Source organism: Desmodus rotundus, chromosome 6, assembly GCF_022682495.2.
Source record: "Desmodus rotundus isolate HL8 chromosome 6, HLdesRot8A.1, whole genome shotgun sequence".
NCBI classification, from domain to species: domain Eukaryota; kingdom Metazoa; phylum Chordata; class Mammalia; order Chiroptera; family Phyllostomidae; genus Desmodus; species Desmodus rotundus.
In genome coordinates, this window is record NC_071392.1 from 109,761,671 (window position 1) to 109,776,097 (window position 14,427).

Below are 14,427 nucleotides of genomic sequence, written 5' to 3' on the forward strand. Positions count from 1 at the left end.
TTTTTTTTTAATCCTCACCCAAGGACATTTTTTCATTGCTTTTTAGAAAGAGAAAGGGAGAGGGAAACATCAGTGCGAGAGAGAGGCATCGATTGGGGGCCTCCCTTATGCACTCGGACCAGAGACCTAATGCACAGACCAGATATGCATCTGGACTGGAATTCAAACCCGAAACCCTTCAGTTATAGGACAGTGTTCCCACCAACTGAGCCACACCAGCCAGGGCAGTACTCATTCTTTAAGACACAGCTCAAATGGCCTCTCTTTGGTAAAACTTTTCTTGACTCATACTGTCCCTCCTCCCCAGTTCTGAGTGCCTATACGAGGCTGTCAACATGAAGCTTCATATTAGCTTATTCGTTAGATGTGTAAAGATATCTTCACCACAAGTGTGTCAACCTTTCTCGGGTGGAAACCTCACTTCCTGAATCTTTGAGTAGTCCCTGGCACACAGTAGATACTGAATAAATGTTTCAAAATGTCAAGGTTTACCAACAGGAAAAAGGAATATATGTTAGAAGGTGTTCCCTTTATTCCACTGAAGTATGTCCAAAATTTTGTATGTCATATACAAAAAAAAAATTGAAAAATGTCCATTTGCTTTAAGCTAATTATTAGCAAAAAAAAAAAAATTGAGTTAATAGTTTCCAAATATTTAAGGAATATTTAGTATCCATTCCAGATAACAGATTATTGGAAGAAAAAAAAAATGTTTTAAGGAAAAAAGAAGACAAGCTAGTTCTCAAATTCCATGTAGGAGGCTCTGGTATAAAATGCATATTCCAGCCCTGGCTGGTGTGGTTCAGTAGATAGAGCACCAGCCTGTGAACCAAAGGGTCCCTGGTTTGATTCCCGTCAGGACATATGCCTGGGTTGTGGGCCAGGTCCCCAGTTGGGAGTGTGCGAGAGGCAACCCCACATTGATGTTTCTTCCCTCTTTTCTCCCTCGCTTCCCCTCTCTCTAAAAATAAATAAATAAAACCCTTTTTAAAAATGCATATTCCAAGACCCCTGCCCTAGAAACCTCGATTCTGTAGACCTGGGTTGGGGACTGAGAATCTGCCTTTTAAGAAATAGCTATCGCCCTTCCCAATTCTGAAGTAAAGACAGAAGTATCAAAAATACAAGGAAAAAAAACAATCAAAACAAGCTTAATAGCTTTTTAATTCTTCTTAAAAGCTTTTGAAAGTTTTTAAATATAAGAAAGTTTAATTATTTAAATACATTAATGTTTAAATGATTAAATGTAAGAAAATGAAATAAATGCTTTCAAGAAAGTTATAGTCCTAGCCAGGTGTGGCTCAGTTGGTTGGAGCATCGTCCTGTAAACCAAAAGGTCACAGGTTCAATTACCGGTCAGGGCACATGCCTAAGTTACGGGTTTGGTCCCTGGTCAGGGCACATTTGAGAGGAAACCAATCGATCTTTCTCACACTGATGCTTCTCTCTTTCTCTCTCTCTCTCCACCCACCCCCGACCAAAGCAATGAAAAAAAATGTCCTCGAATGAGGATGTAAAAAATGGGATAACCGTAGTGAGAGCATAAAAACTATATATACTATAATGTAGCCATTAAGCACAGACACAAGAAGCATGAAAATATGTAGGAGGACTGGCTAAGAGCTAGGGTTCTGGAACTACTTCTTAGATTCAAGTCCCAGGTTGACCTTGCAAACATTATTCTAACTCTGTGCCTGAGCATCCTCATCTGTAAAATGGGAGTAATAGTAGGATAATAGTCTACTTCCGTGGTGATTAGAAAATCAATGTACGTAATAAGATGTTTGGAACATGTCCTACTCCATAGTCAGCAGCCAATAAATAACTATTCCGTGGAAGGATAAAAACGTATAACATAATTAAAACTAAGTATATACATGACTAACAATTAGAAGCATCACAGAGAAATGCAAGTAGTTCTGAGTGGCAGAACTGGTACTGTTTGATGTCATAAATTTTTATTTATAGATAATCATGCCATAGAATTGATGAGCACACATATCAGCATCCTGACTACGCGTATAAACACCCAGACACTGGCAGTAACCACTAAGTTGATTCAATAGTTACTAACCATCTACAATACGCAACACAGTTGTTAAGTCCAAGAAGGAGACAGATTAATAGGACTTGGTTCCTGTTTCAAATGAGTTTATAGTTTAATTATGAGATAAGACACATAAATAACTGTAATATGTTAGAAAGTTGAAGCACTAAATGTCATTTAAAAAAAGTTTTAGGGAAGATATTATGGAAATTCAGAGGACAAAATATTACTTTTGGCTGACAGAAGGGTTGAGGTGGAAAACAAGATAAGATCACACGGAAGACTACAGCTTATAGGGCATATGAACTGGGTACTGAAAGAATACAATTTTAACAGAGATAAGAAAACTTAGTGGATAACAACAAAAGTAAGCCCTGGCTAGTGTGGCTCAATGCATTGACTGAGCATCGGCCTACAAACCCAAAGGTGACTGGTTCAATTCCCAGCCAGGGCAGATGCCTGGATTGTGCGCCAGGTCCCCAGATGGGGGTGTGAGTGAGGCAACCAATCAAAGTTTCTCTCACACATCAATGTTTTTCTCCCTCTTCCCCTCCTCAAAAAATAAATAAAACATTTTACAAAAGAGAGTAAGAGGCAGGTAGAAGAAAAAAGAAAAATATGTAAGAGGAAGGATTCCTGCTTCAACTAGCAAAAAACAGCACCAGAAACTAAAAGCCAGAGTGGCGAAAAAGAAAGCTGTATGTAGAAGGTGGTAAGATTTCAAAGTTAAGCAGTGGCCAATTTTGAAAGACTATGGATAATGGGCTGGTAATTCATTTAGTAAAAACTAGGAGCAGAGAATGTTTAACTTTATCGTGGAAATGATACAACAGGAATGGAATTCCTGTTAAAGAAATTTGACCTAAGTGTCCAAGACAGGCTGACGGACATGCGGAAAAACAAACTCCAGCATGGCTAATGCACTGAGGAGGGGGAGGGAAGGAAAGATGGGGACGAGGATGAGGAGGGTTGGACACTGCAGTGAGATGCGAAGGCATGACTGACGTCAGATGATTAAGGGATCTGACTGCTGTGTTGAGTGAGTCTCCTCCCCAGACAGGCAGTCATCTAACAATGAGCTGCTAGAGCTGCTAGAGAGAAGTCTCTACGGTCAATGCTCCAGGAGTTAATGCGATGGGAGCAAGGGGAAGATGACAGTGCAGATCACTTCATTTCCTTCCCAACTCTAAATGCACCACTTTCTAGGACTCTCTCTGGAGGTGTCTATTTCAGTTGATGTGTGCTGGGTAACAGCTTATAGCATGTCGGTACTGCCAGAGTAACATGAGAGTTTGGCCTAACTGACAAATTAACAAAATGATGAATACAGTGGCAGATACACTAAGACCACAGCCTGACACTAATTACATCAACTGACTCACCAATATTTACTACATGCCTTCTATACACCAGGCACAGAGAATAAAACAATGACTAAATATCCCTGTTTCCAAGGAGCTTCAAGTCTAATTACAGAGATGATTTTTTTTTTAAAACTTTGTAAAGCAAATCTAGACATCAATGATTTCATTAAACAAACATTTATTAAACATCTGCTACATGCCAGGTATTGTCCTAGGATGCAGGTACCACCGTGTCCTGTAAATATAAACAGGACACAGTGGCTGCCCAAGAAAAGGTTTCAGAGTGAGGAAGACACCACAGTACATATTCAACATGATAACTGATGTAATGAGGTATCAAGGCAGCAACATACAACAGAAAAACTACTGAAGATCTTGCTTCATAACAATGCAGCTTCTGATAATGAAGATCATTTTTAAAGAGTTTCACATGTTACTTCATTTTATTCCAATAACAAGCCTAGAAAGCTAAGTAAGACAGATGTCATTAGCCCTAGGTGAGGAAACAAAGTAAGGCTATGGCCTGCTCAGGTCACATCAAACAACAGTAGAACTGTAACAAGATACTTGCCTCAAAGTTCAATGCTCTTTTCTTTTTTTTGACTCTGTACTTCACCATATGACCCTGGACAAGTCACTTGCTACTTCTTTGTCATAGTTTTCTCACCTGTAAAACAGGGAGAATACCTGCAGTACCTAGCTAGCTAGAGTGATTTGGGAGAAGGATCAAATAAAACAATATAAGTCAACATAGTTTGAGGAGTAAAAATACAAGGTACATGTTATCAGGCATGACTCATTTCTCTTAGGAAAACAGCACACAAGAGAGCCAAAACACTGAGTAAATAAACGAACCTTGCCAGATTTTAAGGCACACAAGTACACTCAAGGTCATCCATATAACTATGACAAATAAAGGGAAAAGGACCATAGTTCATATTTCTGTGGTAGTCCTATTGACCCTAAAGGCAAATATCAATCCAGTATGGCTAAATAGGAATGTATTCACCTATATACCAGATTTTAACTGTTAGGGAACCTATCAAACACTTGAATTACAAGAAAGACAGACAGGTTCTGCCTACATTCCTCTCTATTGTAGAAACAGGTTGTTTTTGCTAGTTTATCAAAAAAAAAAAAAAAAAAGAATAACACTGCCTTCCCTCCAACAGCACCAACACACTTCTCATCTTTTATGGCTCGGACCTGCTCTGACCAATACAATGGCCATATCTGCATTTAACTACTTAAATTAAATTAAGTAATTTAATTTAACTAATGTGAATTAAATTAGAAATTCAGTTCCTTTGTTACACTAGTCACATTTCAAGTGCTCGACAGTCACATGGGACTAGAATCTACCATGTTGGACCACACAAATATAGAACAGTCTGTCACTGCGGAAAGTCTAATTGACAGAGCTGGCAGATACTATACTTCAACTTTGATTACAGCCTTGACTGCGGACTCCTTGAGGACAGAAGCTGTGTCTTCGGCACCTTGGTATCCCAGTTTATATAGCAACGTACATGTGGCACACATCGAGCACTCACTTTACGTCTAACTGAATATCTCAAACATAGCCAAGTACGGGGTACACTTCCCCAATCCCCAACACGCACACAGAACAACAACAAAGACATCCTCTCACATGCGAGGAATGGGTGCGGGAGGAAATGCTACATCCAGAAAAGGTGGCCTGCTTTCTAGTCCTAGATGTTCTAGAAGCCAACCATGAAAGTCTTGGGCAAGTTACCTACTTTCTTCACCTATAAAAACTTAGAATTAAGCTCCATGTACCTTAATTCTGTAACTTTAATCATCTCGCACCAAAGGAAATCATGTATTCTATCTGAAAGGTTTTTACAAATGCCAGGCAACAAACCTGCTAATGCTAATAGGAATCTCAAATTAAACAGAATCCATTTCTAGGTCTCAGGCTATTAGGATTAGAATCACTTGAGTCTTTAACTGAGCATGTAGAATTTTTACTTTTACTTTGAAAATCAAGTAAAGACCTAAACCTCAGGCTTAAAGATTACGTTTCTTCCATGTGCTTAGGCCAGAGCTGGACACTATCCATATCTGATCAGAGAAACAAGGGCAGGTTTCTTGAGTATCTATCTGAATTTGACATGAATTGTCCCATCAGTTTCTACATTAGCCTCAGCCTAAAAATTGAGAAAAAGTACAAAACTGAACCAAGAAAACCTTTCTATACAATCCTTATGCTGCAAAGAATGTCATTATTTGAAATGTGTATTTTTTTATTTTGCCACATACTTAACCATATTTAACTGCTATAAAAATAACTTTACTGCTCTGGCTGGTGTGGGTCAGTGGATTGAGTGCTGGCCTGCAAACCAAAGAGTCGCCAGTTCAATTCCCAGTCAGGGCGCATGCCTGGGTTGCAGGCCTGGTCCTGAACAAGGGGCACATGAGAGTCAACCACACATTGATGTTTCTCTCTCTCTCTCTCTCTTTCTCCCTCCCTCCCCCTCTCTAAAATGAATAAATAAAATCTTTAAAAAATATATCCTTATTGTCTAAAAACCACTTCATAATGATCTTCATACACATACTCACTTTTATAAACCTTACATGGTTTTAAGACCAGCCAAGAACAAATACAATCTGAATTATTGCCCTGCCTTCCTTTAAAAGTTATAAATATGTTGGGCAATAGCACTTAAGGCATTGTGCACTAAAGATATACTAAGTTTCTCAATTTCTCCGACATCAAGGTTTTAGTCTTCATTAAGTACTTCTTATGTCATCTCTCCTGGTAAAGAGAACGGACTATTCGCGATAACAATTCTGTCTACAAGTATTTACCCAGTACCAACAAGACAATAATATTTAATGGATGACAACTAAACACTATTTTTGGACAATGAGATGGGGATATATGCAAAGCCTAAGGGCAACAAAAAGGTTTCCACTAAAGAACTGATGGTATCTGACTGTGATAAAGTCAGATATTAAAAATCAACCAACGCTGACTGCAGAGTTAGTCCCACAGTGCCTTGCCAGTGGTTCAGAACTCAATGTGTTTATTCAACTGCTACATGGATACGTCAATTAACCTAACTAGAGTATTTCCAAGCAAAAAGAACAAAACTCTGTAGGTTAAGAACTATCACATACCTTTTGCAAAAATGGAAATAGAGAAGAATTTATTTGTAGCATGAAGTCTAAGACACAAAGGTACTCAAACATTCCATTCGGTAAAACCTTTGTGAGTCTGTATGTCAAAGCACAGGGAGGAATACAGAGATGGAGAACACATGGTTCAGGCTGCTCATGATCTAGTGGAAGAGACAGAAACACAACACTGAAAAGTAACTGGTAAATCCCATCATGCTCAGGAGCAGAGAGGTAAGATCCAAGGTGCTGGGGGTCACAGGCTGAGAGGCATCTTGCATGTCGGGAACGTTGGGAGTTAGGCAGCCAGACGGGAAGAAAGGGATACGTGTGTGTTTGTGTGTGTGTGTGTGTGTGTGTGTGAGGGAGGGAGAGAGAGAGGGAGGGGGAGGGAGAGAGAGAGCGCGAGCGCGCGCGCGGGCAGAAGTGTGCGCACTGGGGTGGGGTGGGGAGAACACGCGGCGGAGAGTCTCGGCAGAGGAACAGCTATGCCAAGAGGCCCCGGAGGTTACAGACGTTTACCTACAACTACTGTAGATTCAGGGAAACTGCTCGCTAACAGTCTTGCAGGACATGTCCGATGCTTCCAAAGGTCCAGCTAACTCAGATAGTTACTTCCCGCCCCCAGCAGAGTTTACACCAGCAGTGGTTAGTAGTCGGTGGGCCCAATGAAAAGAACTCTCTCTGCCTGTGGAACTGCATTTTTAACAAATTCCCAGATGATTCCCCTACACACTCAGAGAGAGAAACGCTGAAGCGTCTTTTGAGATGCAGAATTACCTAGAAACTCTCAAACTTTGCTGCACACTGAAATCATATGGAAATCTTTAAAAAAAAAAAAAAACTGGCCTGGCTTCACCACCACCAACCCCCCAAATCTGATTTAATTGCTCTGGGTGTGCTACCTGGGCATCAGGAATCTTTAAAAGCTCCCCGGGGTGATTTTAAACTACAGCAAAGTTGGAGAGACAATGACCTAATTTTAAAAACTTGAATCTGGAGACAGACAGCTTGGGTTCAAATTACCAGCCAAGTGACCTTGGGCAAGTAAGTCACTGAACCATTCAGGGCCTCAGTAGCCTCCTCAGTAAAACGGGGATCATACTCCTACCTTCCAAGGTTAAGTCAGATGTGGGGAACGTAAGAGCCTGGCACAATGCCTGGCATACAGTAAGCGCTTATCAAGGGTTCGCGGCTGGTTCTCAGCATTAACTCTTCCTCATCCGAGTGTCACGGTGCAATTGGCAGCATCGTCCCCAGAGAGAGGAAGCAACTCGGCCACCCTTTCTCCTGGACCAAATTCTTCTCCGGAGCCGCTCCAGCCCCGCCCCCTCCCCCAGGTCGCCGGGACAGAGCTCCGCCAGGCCCGAGCAGCTCCCAAAGGCTAGACCAGGTATGAACGGACCCGTCAGGTGCGGCCGACTCCAGGGCCAAGTTTCCCGGGACCCCGTGGGTCCCCAGAAAAAAAAAAAAACGCGGAGATGTGCTTCCGAAGGCCGGGCTCTGGGAGCACCCGGGGCCCAGAAGCAGGCGCGGCCGTCTCGGGACTGCCCGGAGGGGAGGGGACGGGAGGGTCAGGCAGCGACGGGGAGGGCCGCCGGGTTACCTGAGGCGACGGGCGGGGCCCGCATTGCTGGGGCGGGTGCCGCCTCCGCGGGCCGCACTCGGCCTTCCGCCTCACGCCACCTGCGGCATAGGGCCGGTGTCCTCGCTGCCCCAGCCTACTGCCCTCAGGCGGGCGGTCCGTCCACCGGTCAGCGACTCTCCGGGGGCGCCTGGGGACGACGAAGGCCGGTCGGGCCGGCCGGCTGAGCTCTGCTCAGTCAACTTCCGACTGCTAGGGGCGGCAGCGTCAAATAACTCCCCGAGCCTAGTGGGCCACTGCGCGTGCGCCGCGCATCCGATCAGAGACTTGCGCGAGTCCGGAGCGGCGGCGTCAAATAATTCCCGAGGCACGGAGCCGGAAGGTGCGCTGGCGCAGCTATCCCAGATCGCCTCGCGGAGGACATTCCCTCCGCCCTTTCCGGATCAAGCCGAGCGGGAGGAGTGAAATGACGGATGCACACACTTCAGCGCAATACTTGTTGGCTGGCGCTCCACCTGCGTCTCTGTGACTCAATCCAGACTCTGCCTGTTTTAGGTGCGGACGGAATTTGAGTCTTCTCTGCAAGATTCTGGCTCCCACCCAGGTTCTGAAGTTTCTCACATCCCATTGCAGCACTCTTCGTTTGAAATGTTGCCTTTTATTCGCCACTATAGCATTAATTATGAGCACTGCTCAGTTCTCGACTAGTGTGGGTTACAAAGATGAATCAGAAACATCGGATTCAGAGTCTCTCATTAAGGAGCTGAGTCTGATATACGCGATAAGACATTATTAATAGTAATAATAATAGCAGGAGATACCAGTTTGAGCACCTAACAATGCAGCACACATTTTGTAAACAGTACCACTTTCAATAATCTGGTTTCAGCTTCAACGAAGAAAATGATAAACACCATTAGAGAAGTACGGCGCAAGCATTTGCAAGTAGGGAGGAAACAAGGGCTAAGAGAAGAGGGAGGACCTGGCCTTGAGACTGTCTTTGATAATTCAGGGAAGAAGGAACCAGGGTGTTGAGTGGTGATGAAAAGAGCAGAAGGAAAAAAAGAAGATACTGACTCCTCCCCCTTACCTTCAATTAGAAGACACCAGGAAAAAGGAGTGACAAGGAAACTGGTATACTCGTAAAAAGGATGGAAGAGAAGCAGAACTGTATCCAGAATACTTTGTGGATCAAAGTAATACATTTCGATTAAGCACCATGTCACAAATATCTTAAGAAGCTCACTGAGTATCTATTCCAACCACTTATTTCTTGCCTTTCTAAACTAGAGGATAGAAAGCAATTCACTCATCCACAGTGAAACCAGGGTGAGTTTAAGATTTTGAGCTACCAATAGTTCACTGCAGACACTTGGACTTGAACTGCACAGTGCCACTCTGGCCAGGGTGATGTGAGAGAGGACAGCAGACATCCTCTATTCTATGGACTCTACTCCCTTCCCCAGCTGGCCCCCAGGGTGGTCACTTCACTCCCACTGGCAGGAGTGGCCATGCCTGTCTTCTCCAAGGACTTTTGAGATGTTACTCTGAAACATCAATGTCCTCTTCCCATTGATGTTCTTATCTCCAATCAATGTGATAACATGGTGTTCTCATTCATCTTAAGCCATAGAGAACAAGGGATGGATACATCCTGTATGAATAGGACTACCTTTCTCACTGTTCACACACCCCTTTCCTGTGCGTCCCACTGCTGGTGCTGTGTGGAAAGTAGGAGGGTGGCCAACGTTGAAATCAATTCCATTTCAGAAATGTAGTGAGTATGACCTAAAGAGTTCAAGTATGATTGGAAGATGTGTTGGTCTACATTTATGAAACCATATTCGAAATGGTAAATTTAACATGGCCAGAAAATAAATGATCGCACATTTCCCTGCATACTCTAGGTAAGACTTATATTTACAGTTCTCATCAGTGAGGCCCAGTAAAAATCTTTGAGTCGTTGGAAGCCAGTATACAGGGCCTACCACCCGTGGATGATGTAGCCTCATGAGTAATAATATACCCAGCATTAAATAAGTGAATTAGAGAACTACAGAGTTAAGAAGACCTATATTAATTCAATGTTAACGGTTCCAAACAGCATACATTATTGCAGTGGAAACATGAAACTAAAGCAGAACAGCACATTTTATAATAATAAAAAAATGAAGAGATGGTTTCTGGACTTGAACAGAAGGAAGTGGGGCCCAGGTACTACCAAGATACTTCATATGCAATGATAGGACAGTACATAAAGTCCCCAGTACCTCTTCTCTACCCATCATTCTAAATCTTCATCAATAAATCACTGTACTCCACATGGGCTCATAGATTTCGTAACATACCTTTAAGCAGCTTGTTTGTATAGACAGGGCCATGCTAAAACCATTTGCCCAAGGCCTTACACATACTAGGACTGCCTTGGCTGGTGTCCTCTTCCTCCTGCTGTAGTCTCCTTGAGCTCCCCTGAGCTCACACTTTCCATATTCTTTTTTTTTTAATCCTCACCCAAGCTTATTGATTTTAGAGAGAGGGTGAGGAAGGAAGAAAGAGACATCAAAACATTGATTGGTTGTCTCTTGTAGGTGCCCCAGCCAGGGACCAAACTCACAACCCAGACATGTGCCCTGACTGGGGAATCAAACCCACGACCCTTTGGTTTGCCGGACAGCATTTAGATCTCTGACATCCAACAAGACAGCCACCAGCCACATGCTGGCTACTGAGAATTTGAAACACAGTCTAAACTGAGATGTGCTATAAGTATAAAATGTACACTAGACGTCAGAGACTTCGTTTGGGGAAAAAAAAGTAAGATACCTCACTAAAACTTTTTATATTGACTACATGATGAAATGACAAATATTCTGATGTAGCAGATTAAAAATATATTACTAAAATATATTCATCTGCTTTTCCTTTCATGTGGCTGCTAGGAAAATTTTAAACTGTGTACGTAGGTTGCGTTACGTTTCTATTGCACAGTGCTGTTAGACTGAGGCCCCTCCTCTTTGTTCGGAGCTGTATGCCTAGCTTAGAGCAAGGCCCAGCACCCACAGACTGTTCCTAACTCACTCTCATGTGAATTAATAGAATTTATAATCTATGTACTTGCCAGCACAGTGCCTAACAAATATTGTGTGAATGGGCAGATGAACCTCCATTCTTCCAGCTCTCTGTTCTTCTAGCTTGATTCTGCTATGTAACTCCCACCTGCTTCACCAGGGCCTCTGGTGCCAGGCACCGATTTTCCAAGAGGTGGCCCTAATCCTAGCTCTTGGGCCACCTCAGTAAAACCCTACAAAGGATTCCTCAAGCTGAGAACACCTAGGATGACTCCTGCTTTGGGTACAACAATAATGAAGGGATACTTGATATTTTAGTGTCAGCCCAAACAGGCCTGTTGTCTCTGTACATGTCGGGTTCTCAAGTTCAATCCTCAAGACTGTTGACTTAGATAGAGGATATTTTAGGAAAATTGGATTACAGGCAATAATTTGAAGCAGATGGAGGGAATAGTAAAATACCCTAATTTCCAGTTTTCTAGTACAAACAAGCATCTGACAGTCTGGTGTGCTCATGCTATTTATGAAACCGGCCTGCAACGTTTCTCACTACTTAATACAGCAGGAAATGGAAAACCAGCTGAGCCGCTCATTAGAAGTGAGACAGGTCCCTCCACTTCTCTGAGCCTTGGTTTCCTCATTTATAAAGTGGAGGGTAATTAAATCTATCTCACTGGGTTATTATGAAGATTAAATGAAGTAATTATATATACAGTGCATGGCATTTAATGAAAGTTCAATCAATGGTAGTGATGCTTACCACCACCCCAATGGGATGTCTGCAAATTAGCGAAGAAAAAAAGGATTCACGGTGTCAGGTTAACAGATGTCTGTCATAATGACATTTTATATTTGTTCATTTTAACTATCAACTAGCTAGACTTGCTCATCAAATAAAAATAGCTGACATTTATTGAGCACTCAGTGTGAGGCAGGTACTATGTTGTGTGTTTAACATGCATTTTTTTTAAAAAAGACGTTTATTTATTTATATTTTAGAGAGAGGAGAAAGAAGGGCAAAAGAGAGGGAGAGAAACAGTGATGTGCAAGGGAAACATCGATCAGTTGCCTCTCACACGCCCCCAACTGGGGACCTGCCCCGCACCCCAGTCATGTGCCCCAGAGGAATCCAGAGACCTCTCGGTTTGCGGTTCATAAGCCCAACACACTGAGACACACCAGTCAGGGCCTAATGTGCAGTTTTATTTAATCCTTGCTATTTTGGGTAGCTGCTATTCTAATGGTCAAGTTGCAGAGCCAGAAACTGGGGTTCAAAGAGGCAAAAGAATGTGCTCCAGGTGCCGTAGCAGTTCAGGGACAACATCACAGTTCTACGGGCTCAGTGACTTCACTAGGCTGTTTCCCAGGGCTGGGGGAGGTAGGCATCCCAGTGACATGGCAGATGCAGTCATGGGCACAGAGAGGCCTTGGTGAGCTATCCCTGGTACATACCATCAAGGCCTCCATTGGCTTCATTCGTCATTCTTAAAGGCTGATTGAGTTCCCTGCTTATGTAAGTAACTATGCCGGTAACACCCTTTAGGCCAGGGGTGTCAAACTCATTTTCAACGGGGGCCACATCAGCCTCATGGTTGCCTTCAAAGGGCCGAATGTAACTTCAACTCCTTAACAGTTAAGGAGTAGTTACATTTATACAGTCCTCAAATTATTTCAGCCCTTTGAAGGCAACCATGAGGCTGATGTGGCCCCATTGAAAATGAGTTTGACACCCCTGCTCTAGGCTGTTGTGAGCAGACTCATTTAGCTCCCTCTAGTAATGGCACAGTAGTGGTGAATGTAAGGTCTCTTAGAAGAAAAGGAATACAGGAATTTTTGTCATCTTAAAAAAATTCAAGGAAAACTGACCCCCCAGCCTTTGTGACAAGTCTGAATGCTGCCCAAAGCCAGGGCTTGTAGAGCACTGACGTGGTTTGGAAATTGGAATACCGTCCTCCCCTCTACTTCCAGAAATGGTTCTCTCGCCTGCAACGGGAGCTCAATGCTCTGCACCTCTGGACTCTGATGCCAAAGGGACTCAATTCCTGTCTCCTTCTCTGTCTGTTCCTGCAACCTACTACTCAGGCTCCTGACATACTCAGAACGCCCCAAGAGGGAAACCTGCTTGGCTTGTTTATCACTGCTCCTGCCCTAGACCAAGGTGATGGGTTAGGCCTGCCCTTGGCATGTGGGCTTCTCCAGCCCACGGAGCCGTGGATGGGGAGGGGAGGGGGAGGGAGAGGGCAGTAGAGCTGACAGGTATAGAACCTGACCTCAAGATGTGCACAGCCTGGTCTGACTACAAACTCCCAGCTTGACAGGCTTCCACCCTCACCACATGGCAGATGTTCATAGTCAAGTGCATCACTGTGGTGGCCTGAGGTGTCTTGAGCTCCCCTTCACCACCACCACTCAGTTCCCTGGGCCTGGTATCCCAGAGGAAAGCTTCCTACCTTCCCAGGTCCATGGTGTGATTAAGGCCACACAGGCTGCTGTGAACGCCAAGGTGAGAGTCCCTCACTTCACTCAGGTCCCATATCCCAGGTGAGGCCTTCCTTGTCTGCTAAGCTTAAAATGCTCCTCCTGCTGGCCCCCAGACTTCCTGTCTCGTTTCCTTGCTTCATTTTTTTTCCCTTAGGAGTACTTCATGGTTTGTCTCTGTCTCTAAAATGTAAGCAACATGAAGGCAGGAATTTGTTCTTTTGTGTTCTTGTTTATCAACTCCTACAATTGTGCCAGCATGTAACTGAGACTTGGTATGAAAGGAAGGAGGGGCAGGGAATCCAGTCTGGGTGGAGGTTTAGCCAGAGAAGGTTCCTGAAGGGAGGGACACAAGCTGCATCAGGAGAGCTCTTGAAATGGAGGATGCATGATAGGCAAACAAGCCATGGAAAGAGCCTGTCCAGGAACCTGAAGTAGCAGAGTAACTGGGCCCACGGGGCTTGTGGGGAGGCATGTGTGAGATGGGGGTGCACGGGCAGAGCACAGGCAGCTGGAGAACCCCGCACATCTTCCACGGAGAATGGGGAGTCTGAGCTGGGGCCGAGGGTCGGGGGAGGCGAGGGTGGCAGAGGGTAGGGAGAGCTACAGGACTGCGGTAGAGGGTAAAGAAAACCCTGAGAGAACACACAGAACAGAGGGGAGGGGAGAGGGGTGCAGACACTGCTACCGAAGGCTGACCGGAAGCTGCTTCCGAGTGAGGGGACAGTCAGTGTTAAAGAA

The 14,427-nt window shown here is 44.0% G+C and overlaps 1 protein-coding gene across 4 annotated transcripts in view; it reads right to left on the reverse strand.

The window, feature by feature from the left end:
- RALGAPB (Ral GTPase activating protein non-catalytic subunit beta) overlaps positions 1 to 8,409 on the reverse strand; it is an 85,306-nt gene extending 76,897 nt beyond the window's left edge. Inside the window, exon 1 of one of the 4 annotated variants that reach the window (XM_053925951.2) lies at positions 8,162 to 8,409. The gene's annotated coding sequence lies outside the window, so the exon portion shown is untranslated. Of the gene's footprint in view, positions 1 to 3,982; positions 4,079 to 7,666; positions 8,099 to 8,161 lie in introns of those variants that run through there. The other 3 variants (XM_053925950.2, XM_024559729.4, XM_045194920.3) reach the window with 3 other exon arrangements.
- Between the last annotated feature and the right edge of the window lie 6,018 nt (positions 8,410 to 14,427).